Raw genomic sequence first — 12,035 nt, 5'->3', positions numbered from 1 at the left:
TGCTTTATTTTGTCGCAGAGCTTCATCGAGCTTTCCTTGCAAGCTTTCATTTTGTTGCTTGATGCTCTGAAGATTGGAATCCATTTCTTTTTGTTTGCTTTCTTGTTCCCTTTTCTCTTGGAGGAGCTTCTCATTTGCTTGCTCTGTGCGATCAAGCCTTTTTTTGTCAACATTGTACTTTAGCTCCATGTCTCGGAGGTTGCTGTGCAGCCCTCTCTTCTTCATGCCATCTTCTTTCTTCTCTTGGAGGAGTTTTCTATTTTGTCGAAGAGCTTCATCAAGCTTTCCTTGCAAGCTTTCATTGTGTTGCTTGATGCTCTGAAGCTTGGAATGCATTTCTTTCTCTTTTAACTCCTGTTGCCTTTTTTCTTGGAGAAGCTTTTCATTTTCTAGCAGTGTGCGATCAAGCTTTTTTTTGTATACACTGTACATTAGCTCCATTTCTTGGAGATTGCTGTACAGCCCTCTCTTCTTCGTGCCGTCTTGTTTTTTCTCTTGGACAAGTTTTTTATTTTGTTGCAGGGCTTCATCAAGCTTTCCTTGGAGCTCCTGGTTCTTTTTGTCCATGTCATGGAGATCTTGTTGTTTCTCCTCAATAATAGCTTCCTTTTCTTGAAGCTGGTATGACAACTTTTTTAGCTGAGCGCTCTTTTGCTCATTTTCCTCCATCAAGAACTTAATCTTCTCGGTGTTTCTGAGCGCTTCATCCTCCATTTCTTCCAAACGCTTTTCCTCTAGTTCGACTTGGTCACACCAAGGAAGAGAGGAAAGGGAAGAGTCTAGTGGCTCATCCCAGGGAAGAGTGTAGGGGTCAACTTCTTGTCCCTTTGGATTTGTTTGAGACATCTTGGGTCTGGATACAGTTAGAATTGCAAAGAATCCAAATATTTCAAAAGGCTTTTCTGGCGAACGGTTCAATGCTGCACACATCAATGCTGCGAGAAACGGACTAAAAGTCGTTGCTCTTCACCGCTATTTATAGATTTTTGGATCAAAGGATCAAAGGATCAGAATGGTGGTAAGATTCTACATGTGTGTGACGTCATAATTCTGTAAGGCAATGAGGTTGTCACGTGATATTTTTGGAGGAGGGCATTTTTCAATTTGGACAAATTATCAATAAAGTTTCAATCTCTGTTATTTTTCCCCAAAAAACGTGTTGTCGCAATAATGTTTTCTACTGTAATTTGTGCCAACAGATGGCGCAGTTTAAAGTTGGCTGTTACTCTGCCCAGGCTGCTACCACAGAAGAAGAATGTAGACCAATAGTACTTTAACGATGTCCGCTGATCGTTTCCGTGTAAATCTTAGCATTGCTTTAGCCGTCAAGCTAAAGGTTTAGCTTCATACTGCCATATTTTCAGAGTAACAAAATATTTAAACGGTCTCAGATCATGGTGAGTATTTGAAAAAAATGTTTATTTAATGAGAAGCCTGTGATGTGGAAAGGTTAGCAAGCGTAATTTTGCCTATTGTGTTATACACGGGTGCTTACATCCGAGTATTGTTGATCTTTTCTAAGGTCCATGGGTTTATCCAACGAGCAGCTAAGTCACCGTTATATCTGTAATTTTGTGGGCAACGTCTTAATGCAAAAAAAAAAAATCCCAAAGCAACGAAGCAAAGACTAAAAAACCACACAATGCGTTTTTAAGCTCTCTCTGCGTTCACTGCCTCTGCAAGTGTCAAACTTCCTCGCTTTAGCTGATGCTAACCAACATTAGCGCTTACGGTTCGTATATAACACAACTGTCAGCCCTTCACTTTTGGTGCCGACAACATTTTGAGCATTTTCGACAGTTTGTGAAATGGTCGTCATTGGCATTACATGCCAGTAGTGTTCGCTAACTGACTTTACCGGTGATTATATTTATTATTGTTATTATAATTACTATGTATTATGATTAGTTTCCCCACCGGAAGAATGCGACGTTCTTGCCAGAACATTCCCAAATAATTGACCACGTTTATTAACAGATTAATTTTATCCACAGTTTTAGGGTGAGCTAGAATAGATATATGGTTTCAGTAATACGAATAAGGGCGCAACAACATAGAGACAATGACGATCACTCTCATAATTTCATTACGTTAGTGCACCCGTCGCTCCGCATCCTTAACGCTACATTGATGTCAAGAGTCTCTGACACAGCTGTGCTCTGCAGCACAGACACCCTGCTTATCTGTGATTCGGCCAGACTGGTGTTGAACTCCAAAGACATGCGCGGGGTTAGGTTAGTTGGCTAGTGGTTGTCTGAGTCTCTCTAATAACCCTCCAACAGACTGGCGACCTGTCCAGGGTGTACTTTTGCCCTATGACAGCTGGAATACAACCTGAATAAAATAAGTAGGAGAAAATGAATGATGTTTATGAACTGTAGTTAATGTAGTCAGACAATAAGTTACCGAGCAACAGGCCACAAGTCTTGGTGCAGAATCATACTAAGATTTAAAAAATAAAATGTTGGCACTGGTGTTTGAAACAGTATACTGTCAGTAAGACTGGAGCAACTGCACACATCTGGAAACTAATAACTAGAGTAGTTAAGTAACATTTTGTTACTGCATCCATTTAGCCAGGTATAATTAGCATGTCTACATACATGTCATTTCTAATGTGGTCCTATGTGGTATGTTGTAGGACAGTGAAGTGTCTGACACTGACCATGTACCAGTGCCTGAGAACACTGGTATGGAGGGGGAGAACGCACCTCTTTACTGTATTTGTCAGAAACCAAACATCAACTGCTTCATGATGTAAGTATATATCAGTTTTATATTTGCAGTACGCGCAGTAGGGGTGGGCGCTAGCTTCAGCAATGTTATCAGAGATTTTCTTTTTTAAAAATGAAGATCTTCTATTTCGAGAAAACTACCAATAAGGATATATGCACAGATATAGAAAACAATACTGTAACATTTTATTGATGCTTGCAGTTTGGAGGCAGCAGTATTTGCAAGTGTAACTAAATTCCAGGCATTTTCCATCCTTCTTTTCATATCAGCTTTTTTCTAATTGTCAGTGTGAACCAAGGTGTCAGCAGCAGCATTATAGTGCAAAAGTAGTGACCCAGCATAGATCAAATGTAAGCACAAAAGTAGCCAAGGTAGTGTTTTTCCTGGAAATTTTAAGTGAAAGGATAAAGTAACTGCTTACCACTTTAGTTTAACAATGACTAATGAAATGTAACCGTGTAACTCATCAGCAGTCTGCACAGTATGGTCACATATTAAAACTGAAGAATATGTTGTACTTGTTGTAGTGTTTCATCATGGGTCCAGTTTTTACCCAGGTGCTTAAAGCCCTTCTTTACCCTCATGTAACGCCAACAGTAATTTCCAACCACTATTTCCTGTTCCTGTCAGTCAAACAAACAGACGACAAACATCTTCTATAAACAGGAATAATGTCATTTTATCGGATTAGAAAACATCTAATCTAGCGTTGATATTACACTGCTGTTTAGTGTCTGGCTAATCTCAGTGTCACCAAAATATCTGCCCTACATGTCAAACAATGAGAGAACTTGAAACGGTAACATCACCTAGCAGCTTATTTTAATTAGTGCTAACGCTTTGTTTGCTGGCTAACATTGCTATTATTATAGTCACAGTTAATTGACTTTGAATAGCTTTATTTCAAAAGTAATTTTACAATTTCACAGCCATTTAGCTGTGTTAACTGTACATGCTGTAGGTCATAAGGCGTGCATGGATCATTTTTATAATCAGCCTCTTATCTTTTGTCCACCACAGACTTTGCCATGATAAATTGGTCAGTTGACAACCAGGAGCCGTACACCTTAACCTCAGAGGCCAGGACATCCAGGGGCAGTGTGAACACGCACTTGTTTAAGTGGGACGCAAGATGGACTATAGAGGGCCAGCCCCTTGCCAGACAACCAAGTGCTGTCCCTGTCCACGGCCAGTGTGAGAAGGACTCTCACTAAAGTCAACCCACACAAAGTTGCTGGACCAGACAATATACCTGGACGCGTGCTCGGAGCCCGTGCTGACCAGCTGACTGATGTCCTAGCGGGCATCTTTAACATCTCCCTGAGTCAAGCTGTTGTGCCACAGTGCTTTAAAACCACCACCATCATACCTGTCCCCAGACCTTCCCAAAGCCTAATTACACAATGATTGCCTGAGCCTATTCTTGTTAAATGATGAAAAGCTCAAAGGCACGTTTGGGCAGTGGATCTGTGTGAAATCAGCAGCTTGCAAAACTAAATCAAAATGTGTGCTATTGATTCTAAAAATAGAAATCACAATAAAGTTCAACATTTACTAAAACCGCCATTCAGTCATCTGAGAATCTTTACTCATGAAATTATAACGGTTAGATGAATGTATATGCAGTGATTTACTGATCAATGATAAAAGGGGAGATTTATGCAATAACGAAGACTGTCATGAAAAGTATTTGGCATCTGATCTCCTGTAACCTGCGGAGCTAAGCTGTTTTACCAGCTCTGCTCTCTGATTTTTCTTTTATGAAAAAACACAAGTTGTCAAAGTTATTTGTTTGCAAATGTATTTCAGAAATATCGACATACTTTTTTTAATCAGCAGAAACTTTCTGTCAGTAGTGCAAAAACCTGCACTGATCTGACCTCATTTCTTCCTCATCCTGATTCCTGACCTGGGAAGGGAGAGAAATATTTGTTTTTGTTTGTCTTCTTGTTTTATTTAATTCCTTGTGGGATTTGGATCCAACACGTAAAGTATGCATATTATGCACACACACAAACACACATGCAGCTATTACCCATTTCTTGTATTCTTGAATAAAGACATTGATTTGACACATTTAATTAGCAGCCAATTGTTTTTAATTGTTCAATTATTAAGAAAAAAGAGAAGGTGGGTGGGATGTAAAGGGAGAGAGGAGAGAAAACCCCAACAATCCCCTCCGAGCAAGCACTAGGCGACAGTGGATAGGAAAAACTCCCTTTAAAATTAAAGGAAGAAACCTATGACAGAACCAGGCTCTAGAGGGGGCAGTCAACTGTCGGGACTGGTTGGGGGGTGACTGTGAAGAGAGGGGAGGGAGATGGGAGAGGTGTTAGTAGTTAAGGGGGGGGGGAATTAAGCTGGAATAGAGGTGGGGGAAGAAGAGGTGACATTGGCAGTAGTGAGAGAAGGAGTGTTCTTCCTCGAGAAGAAGCAGAAGCGTTTTTTCTTTTTCTGCTTTTTCTCAAGGATGAGGATCAGCTCCTCGATTGTTTCGGTGTTTTGCTTCTGCAGCTTGTTGCATTTTTTCACCACTTCTTCTTTTTCGCCTTGTTTTTCTTCCAACCTTTCTGTCAGCACTTTAGATGTTACCTCCTGTTTTTGTAGTTTTTCATTTTCTCCTTCCAGCTCAGATGCTTTGAACTTCAGTTTGTTGTAAAGTTCTTGCAGGTTTTGGTTGTTCTTCTCAAACTCCTGGAGAAGAAGTTTTTCTTCTCTCTGCTTACTGACCAGCTGTTCTCTTTCTTGAAGCAGGTCTTGATATTTGTGCAGTGTCTCATTGAACTTTACCTGCAGCATCCTGTCATTTCCCTCCATGAGCTGGAGTTGGCACTCCATGTCTCCCTGCTTTCTGTCCAGCTGCTCTTTCTCTTGAAGGATTGCTTTATTTTGTCGCAGAGCTTCATCGAGCTTTCCTTGCAAGCTTTCATTTTGTTGCTTGATGCTCTGAAGATTGGAATCCATTTCTTTTTGTTTGCTTTCTTGTTCCCTTTTCTCTTGGAGGAGCTTCTCATTTGCTTGCTCTGTGCGATCAAGCCTTTTTTTGTCAACATTGTACTTTAGCTCCATGTCTCGGAGGTTGCTGTGCAGCCCTCTCTTCTTCATGCCATCTTCTTTCTTCTCTTGGAGGAGTTTTCTATTTTGTCGAAGAGCTTCATCAAGCTTTCCTTGCAAGCTTTCATTGTGTTGCTTGATGCTCTGAAGCTTGGAATGCATTTCTTTCTCTTTTAACTCCTGTTGCCTTTTTTCTTGGAGAAGCTTTTCATTTTCTAGCAGTGTGCGATCAAGCTTTTTTTTGTATACACTGTACATTAGCTCCATTTCTTGGAGATTGCTGTACAGCCCTCTCTTCTTCGTGCCGTCTTGTTTTTTCTCTTGGACAAGTTTTTTATTTTGTTGCAGGGCTTCATCAAGCTTTCCTTGGAGCTCCTGGTTCTTTTTGTCCATGTCATGGAGATCTTGTTGTTTCTCCTCAATAATAGCTTCCTTTTCTTGAAGCTGGTATGACAACTTTTTTAGCTGAGCGCTCTTTTGCTCATTTTCCTCCATCAAGAACTTAATCTTCTCGGTGTTTCTGAGCGCTTCATCCTCCATTTCTTCCAAACGCTTTTCCTCTAGTTCGACTTGGTCACACCAAGGAAGAGAGGAAAGGGAAGAGTCTAGTGGCTCATCCCAGGGAAGAGTGTAGGGGTCAACTTCTTGTCCCTTTGGATTTGTTTGAGACATCTTGGGTCTGGATACAGTTAGAATTGCAAAGGATCCAAATATTTCAAAAGGCTTTTCTGGCGAACGGTTCAATGCTGCACACATCAATGCTGCGAGAAACGGACTAAAAGTCGTTGCTCTTCACCGCTATTTATAGATTTTTGGATCAAAGGATCAAAGGATCAGAATGGTGGTAAGATTCTACATGTGTGTGACGTCATAATTCTGTAAGGCAATGAGGTTGTCACGTGATATTTTTGGAGGAGGGCATTTTTCAATTTGGACAAATTATCAATAAAGTTTCAATCTCTGTTATTTTTCCCCAAAAAACGTGTTGTCGCAATAATGTTTTCTACTGTAATTTGTGCCAACAGATGGCGCAGTTTAAAGTTGGCTGTTACTCTGCCCAGGCTGCTACCATAGAAGAAGAATGTAGACCAATAGTACTTTAACGATGTCCGCTGATCGTTTCCGTGTAAATCTTAGCATTGCTTTAGCCGTCAAGCTAAAGGTTTAGCTTCATACTGCCATATTTTCAGAGTAACAAAATATTTAAACGGTCTCAGATCATGGTGAGTATTTGAAAAAAATGTTTATTTAATGAGAAGCCTGTGATGTGGAAAGGTTAGCAAGCGTAATTTTGCCTATTGTGTTATACACGGGTGCTTACATCCGAGTATTGTTGATTAGTGATGGGTAGATGAAGCTTCATGAAGCACTGAAGCTTTTCATCCAATTGGTTCATCCCAGCGCAAAGCTTCTTGAAGCTTCATTTGCTCTAGTAGGACACCTACTGGACGTAAAAATATTAGTTGGCATGAATTTGAAGAGTGTGGCCTTTTGCACACAGCCTGTAAATGTCAACAACAAAAGGAGTGTGTAAAACATGTATATTGTAGTGATGGCAGTATACTGTGTATATTTATACTGGCAGTATGGAAAATGATTATTTGGAAATGCTTAAAATGGAAATGATCATTTACTGTGAGGTGAGGTGTGGTTGGGGTGTGGACAGTGGTTGTGCTTTTGTAACGTTTAGGTATGGACAGCTACACACTGAGGCTTTGAGCCTCAGTCCTGCCTGTTCACATTTCATTCTGTAAAAACTGAAGTTTCACTGCTTTTATGACCTTTTTAGTGGGGAGAACATAGCTAGGATTTAATGATTTAACAAATCTTTTGAATCCTTTGTCCTCCACAATGCTAAATGGCTAGGAGTCCTCAATCACCATGCTAACCAGGTCTTCAGCTATTTGAGATTGTTCTCCTGAGGAAAGACAATAAAGACAAAGCACAAATATAAATATCACACACAGGGGCAGGGATAGCTCAGTAGGTAGATTGGTGGCCCCATGATCGGAAGGTCGGGGGTTCGACTCCACTGAACGGCTACCCTGAGGTACCCCTGAGCAAGGTACCATCCCTACACACTGCTCCCCGGGCGCTGCATTGGTGGCTGCCCACTGCTTCACTGGGTGAATGGGTTAAATGCAGAGGAACTATTTCCCTATGGGGACTAACACGCACACTTTACACTTTACTTTACACTTAACTTATAACAGTTGTATAATATTGTTATATCATTTAGTAACATTACGGCATCCTATATTATCATTGCATTTGATGGCTGACCTGGTCTTGCTCCACAATCGGTGTCCCCCTTATTCTCATGCAAAGCTCTGTAGTGCCTAAGCATGGATGAGGTGTTGTTGTTATATCCCAGCTCCCTGGCACATAGCAAACACTTCACCTTGTACAAAAGTCAAGACAGCTTAACATAAATTGTATTGCACCATCAGTATTATGAAAATACATCTTCTGAAATTTACATACCTTGTTGGGAGGATCAAAATGTTCCCACACAGGGGAGGACATCCTCTTCTTAGCTGGCTCCATTCTCTCCTGACTTTCTCTCCTCACTCTCATAAACCTCCAAACTGTCTCCAAACTCTCACTAACCGCAACTCTCCATCAAACACCCACATTTTTGAATGAAGTCTGAGGGGTTTATATCGCTGTCATATCTCGCGGCAAAGTTCGAACCACTTCATGAACCAGTCACGTGGTACAGCCGGGCAGTGAGGCTTCGGACGTCATCATTTTCAGCTCCTCCCATAAATGAAGCAAGCCTCGATACGTGCATCGCGGAAACGCTCCCTCAATTACTCGACACAAGCTTCGAAGCCTCGATACAGAACGTCACATCACTAGTGTTGATCTTTTCTAAGGTCCATGGGTTTATCCAACGGGCAGCTAAGTCACCATTATATCTGTAATTTTGTGGGCAACGTCTCAAAAAGTATAGAAGTTATGAGCACCAAAAGTCATAGCACACATTAGCAGAAAGAGCAGAATTTTTTAAAGTTTGAATGGCGAAAATCGGATAAAAACTGTGGGAGTAGTTGAGTGCCAAAAAGTGTACGGAAGTAACTAGTAAATAGTGGAATAAAGAACTAGAAAATTTTTCATTTCCTGCGAAAATGCTGTGTGGATGCCTTAACGTTAAAGATGTCTGCTGAAAAAAGCTGAAAAGGTTGAATAAAGAAAAAAAAACAACAACATTGCCCTGAGCAGGATTTGAACCTGGCCCTTCAGGTCTCAATGCGGCTATTCATCTCATTGCACCAAACTCTTTCTCACAAAGAAGTGGTGGAGAGACTGACAATTGTGCTGAAATTAGCAGAAGCGGCTGAGAATTGTGCTGTTAAGAGGTGAAAAGGCTGAAAACTTTGCAGAAAAGAGGTGAATCAGCAGAATTTCTGCTGAAAAGAGTTCAATTAGCAGAATTTCTGCTTAAAAGAGTTCAATCAGCACTTACACTCAATTAAATTCAGTTGAACTGCATCATATTCTCATCACTCTCTTTTAAGAACTAAACTAAATAATAAACTAAATAATGTCCCAAGCCCTGACTGCATTCTTTGTTTTCTTGAAATGTCAAACAGTGAGTTCAATAAACAAATTTTTACAGGTGCTGTACATTTTTACAGGTGTCACACGCTTTGATTTTTAACAATGGCTCAGAGATCCATGACGTCATGAAACACCTGAGCACTGCTGTTTTCAGGAAATATAATTTCAACAGGAGGAAAAACTGCAACTGGTCAGGGCTATTTTTAACAGCAGTTCGATTTAGAGGAAACAAAAAGTAAATGGTTACTTCTGACTGTAAATGGCAGTAGGTTTTGCTTAAACATCAAGTGAAGCACTCAAAGAGGACCGTTCCTGCATCAGTTTATGTTAAAAATATGTTTACGGTCATGAAGGAAAATTCCAAAATCAGACACTAGTCAAAAATTCCATTGCTATTTGAATTATATTTTTAGTACTATGTCTAATGAGTCAACACAGCAACACAGTGGCAGAGCTGACTTACTCTTGTGTCCTCTTTTGTGTCTCCCTGACTCAAGGCCTGAGGGTCAGAGTATAAAACGCTGATGTAATTCTGTCTTTTTTTTTTTTTTGCCTCTGTCTTTTATTTGGCCAAGCTGCTTAAATGTGCCCATGTGTTCAGACCCATGGCAATTTATTTTTACCTGTTAACCAGTGAACTTTAGCAGGTTGGATGTGATTCAGCAAGCTTTTGGCCCACATTTAACATACAGATGCCATATTTGCATCTGTACTACAGGTATGTTAAGGAGGCACACTAAAAACTAAGTGGTTAGGAAACATTACTGTAAACATAGCTACTGTGACTTACAGCTTGGGTTTCAGATTTATTTCAGGACTAAACCTTCCACAGTTTGTTGACTTTTTGGCTACTCCATCGTGTTCGTGAGAGACCCACATAAATAACCATGAAAAGATACCACAAAGTCATTAACTACATAAACCATTTTGGGAGCAAAGTAGACTCAGTCCTGAAGAGAAGAGATTGAAAGCTATGACTGTCTGACTGAGTCACCGTGCTACAAATATGTGCTGTAAATACTTCAGGGATCTTAAGTATAAAATGGTTAAACATTATGACGTATTGCAAAAATGCAAACAGCATGAAGGTTCTGGGCTTGAATGCTCAAGTCAGCTGGGGCCTTTCTGTATGGCGATGTATGTTCTCCCTGTGCCCACATGGGTTTCTCCTGGGTGCTTCTGTTTTACCAAAGACATGCTAGGTTATTTGTCCTACCTTCACCTTTGAAGTATTATCACAAAGCTGACATGAAAGTTGATAATGAGTGCTCATCATTCCTCATTAAGCTTGGCTTGGTTGGTGTCTGCATGGAGTGTTCTTTGCTACTAGCTTTGTGTTAACGTGCTGCATGCTATCATGCAGGTGCTAAGTGTTAGCACCAGTGGGTAATTATTTGTGACCTGGGCCTGTCTATCACGTTCTTGTTTTATCATGCAATAAACATTAAAGAGCCTCTCATAGTAAAAGTTGTAGAGTTCTATTATTTACCTCCTTCCTTCACATGAACTAGAGTTAGGTAACTGTAGTGTGAGTTTGCAGGAAAAGGCACATCTTGTCATCTTTCTGATAACCAAAGAACTTTCGTAGCATGAGTAACAAAAAAAACACACAATAATTGTTTTGTTAGTAACTGTTGCACGATTGCGAAAGTTAGTACAGTAACACAATAATAACAAAATAATCTAAATACAACATGGTTTGTACCAAATCTTTTACTTTTTATGAAATTATGGGTAAATTTACTGTAAATCTGCATTTTCAATAATTTGTTGTTAAACTCGATCTGATCAAACAGAGCATGAAAAAGAAACTGTAAACCTGTTGAACTGACTATCAGTTTCATCATTTGCAAACAGCAGACAGGTTGACTGAGGACTGTGAGGCCAGGGCATTTGCATTGAGAGCACATTCATGCCTGTGCTGTGCTGATAACAGGCCCTCTGTGGAAAGACTGTGACCCCGTGCTGTAATCCACATTTTCATTGCTTTCACACCCATTTGCCTCTGACGTAATTAAAACCAGCAATGTATGTGTGCTTTCCTTACGTGAACAGGGCCATTCTCTGTCTTACTTGTTCATTCACTGACATGCAGCCAACCACATGACAGGAAGACCTTGTTCGCCTTTATCATCAGCGGCCCAAGAAAAACCCTTCAGCAACAAGACACATTTACACACTGTTATCTTAGCGTCACATCACTCTCAGCCAGCACATATCTCAAAGCATCCAAAACCATTAGCACACATAAAAGCCTTTAATTGTGCCTTTGCTTTCACAGTTACTCTCCCTGCAAAACATGTGCTGTGTTTAACATCTGCAGCTTAAATTCCTAGATATCATCGAAGATCATTATCTACAAAGTCCACAATCAAGAGTGAAACCATTCAATCATCAGCTTATCAATTAGCATTTGCTTGTGTGCCAAATTGTGCTGTTTTACAACACAAACTAGTCTACTGTTGATGATCAAAATGTAATAATCAATTACATTTCACCACTTCTTTAAGCACCTTAAGTTAAGGGGCTCCATGTGATCACAGGAAGAGGCCCAGAGCTGTCAGACACATTGATCTGCATTGAATGACTCACTGAGTGAGCTCTCTGGTCAAGTCATAACTGTCAATATTGCAAACAGCTCTTTAGATTATGTACTGATGAGTTTTCCTACAGCAGAAACC

General features: G+C 40.3%; 1 protein-coding gene and 1 long non-coding RNA gene across 2 annotated transcripts in view; both read left to right on the top strand.

Annotated features, from left to right (window-relative positions):
• The first annotated feature begins 1,241 nt into the window (after positions 1 to 1,241).
• Positions 1,242 to 4,817, top strand: LOC309703314. The gene is made up of 3 exons (XR_014275849.1): positions 1,242 to 1,397; positions 2,642 to 2,757; positions 3,757 to 4,817. It is a non-coding gene; the product is annotated as an uncharacterized lncRNA (long non-coding RNA).
• Positions 4,818 to 6,291: 1,474 nt separating this feature from the next.
• The window catches only part of LOC309692633 (C-C motif chemokine 3-like), an 81,783-nt gene continuing 76,039 nt past the window's right edge, over positions 6,292 to 12,035 (top strand). Inside the window, exon 1 of the mRNA XM_082511313.1 lies at positions 6,292 to 6,302. The gene's annotated coding sequence lies outside the window, so the exon portion shown is untranslated. The remainder of the gene's footprint in view (positions 6,303 to 12,035) is intronic.

The sequence above is a fragment of the Aulonocara stuartgranti genome, assembly GCF_965226115.1.
Source record: "Aulonocara stuartgranti genome assembly, chromosome: 3".
NCBI lineage: Eukaryota > Metazoa > Chordata > Actinopteri > Cichliformes > Cichlidae > Aulonocara > Aulonocara stuartgranti.
Note: the sequence above shows the minus strand (reverse complement) of the source record. Positions and strands in the feature narration are given on the sequence as shown.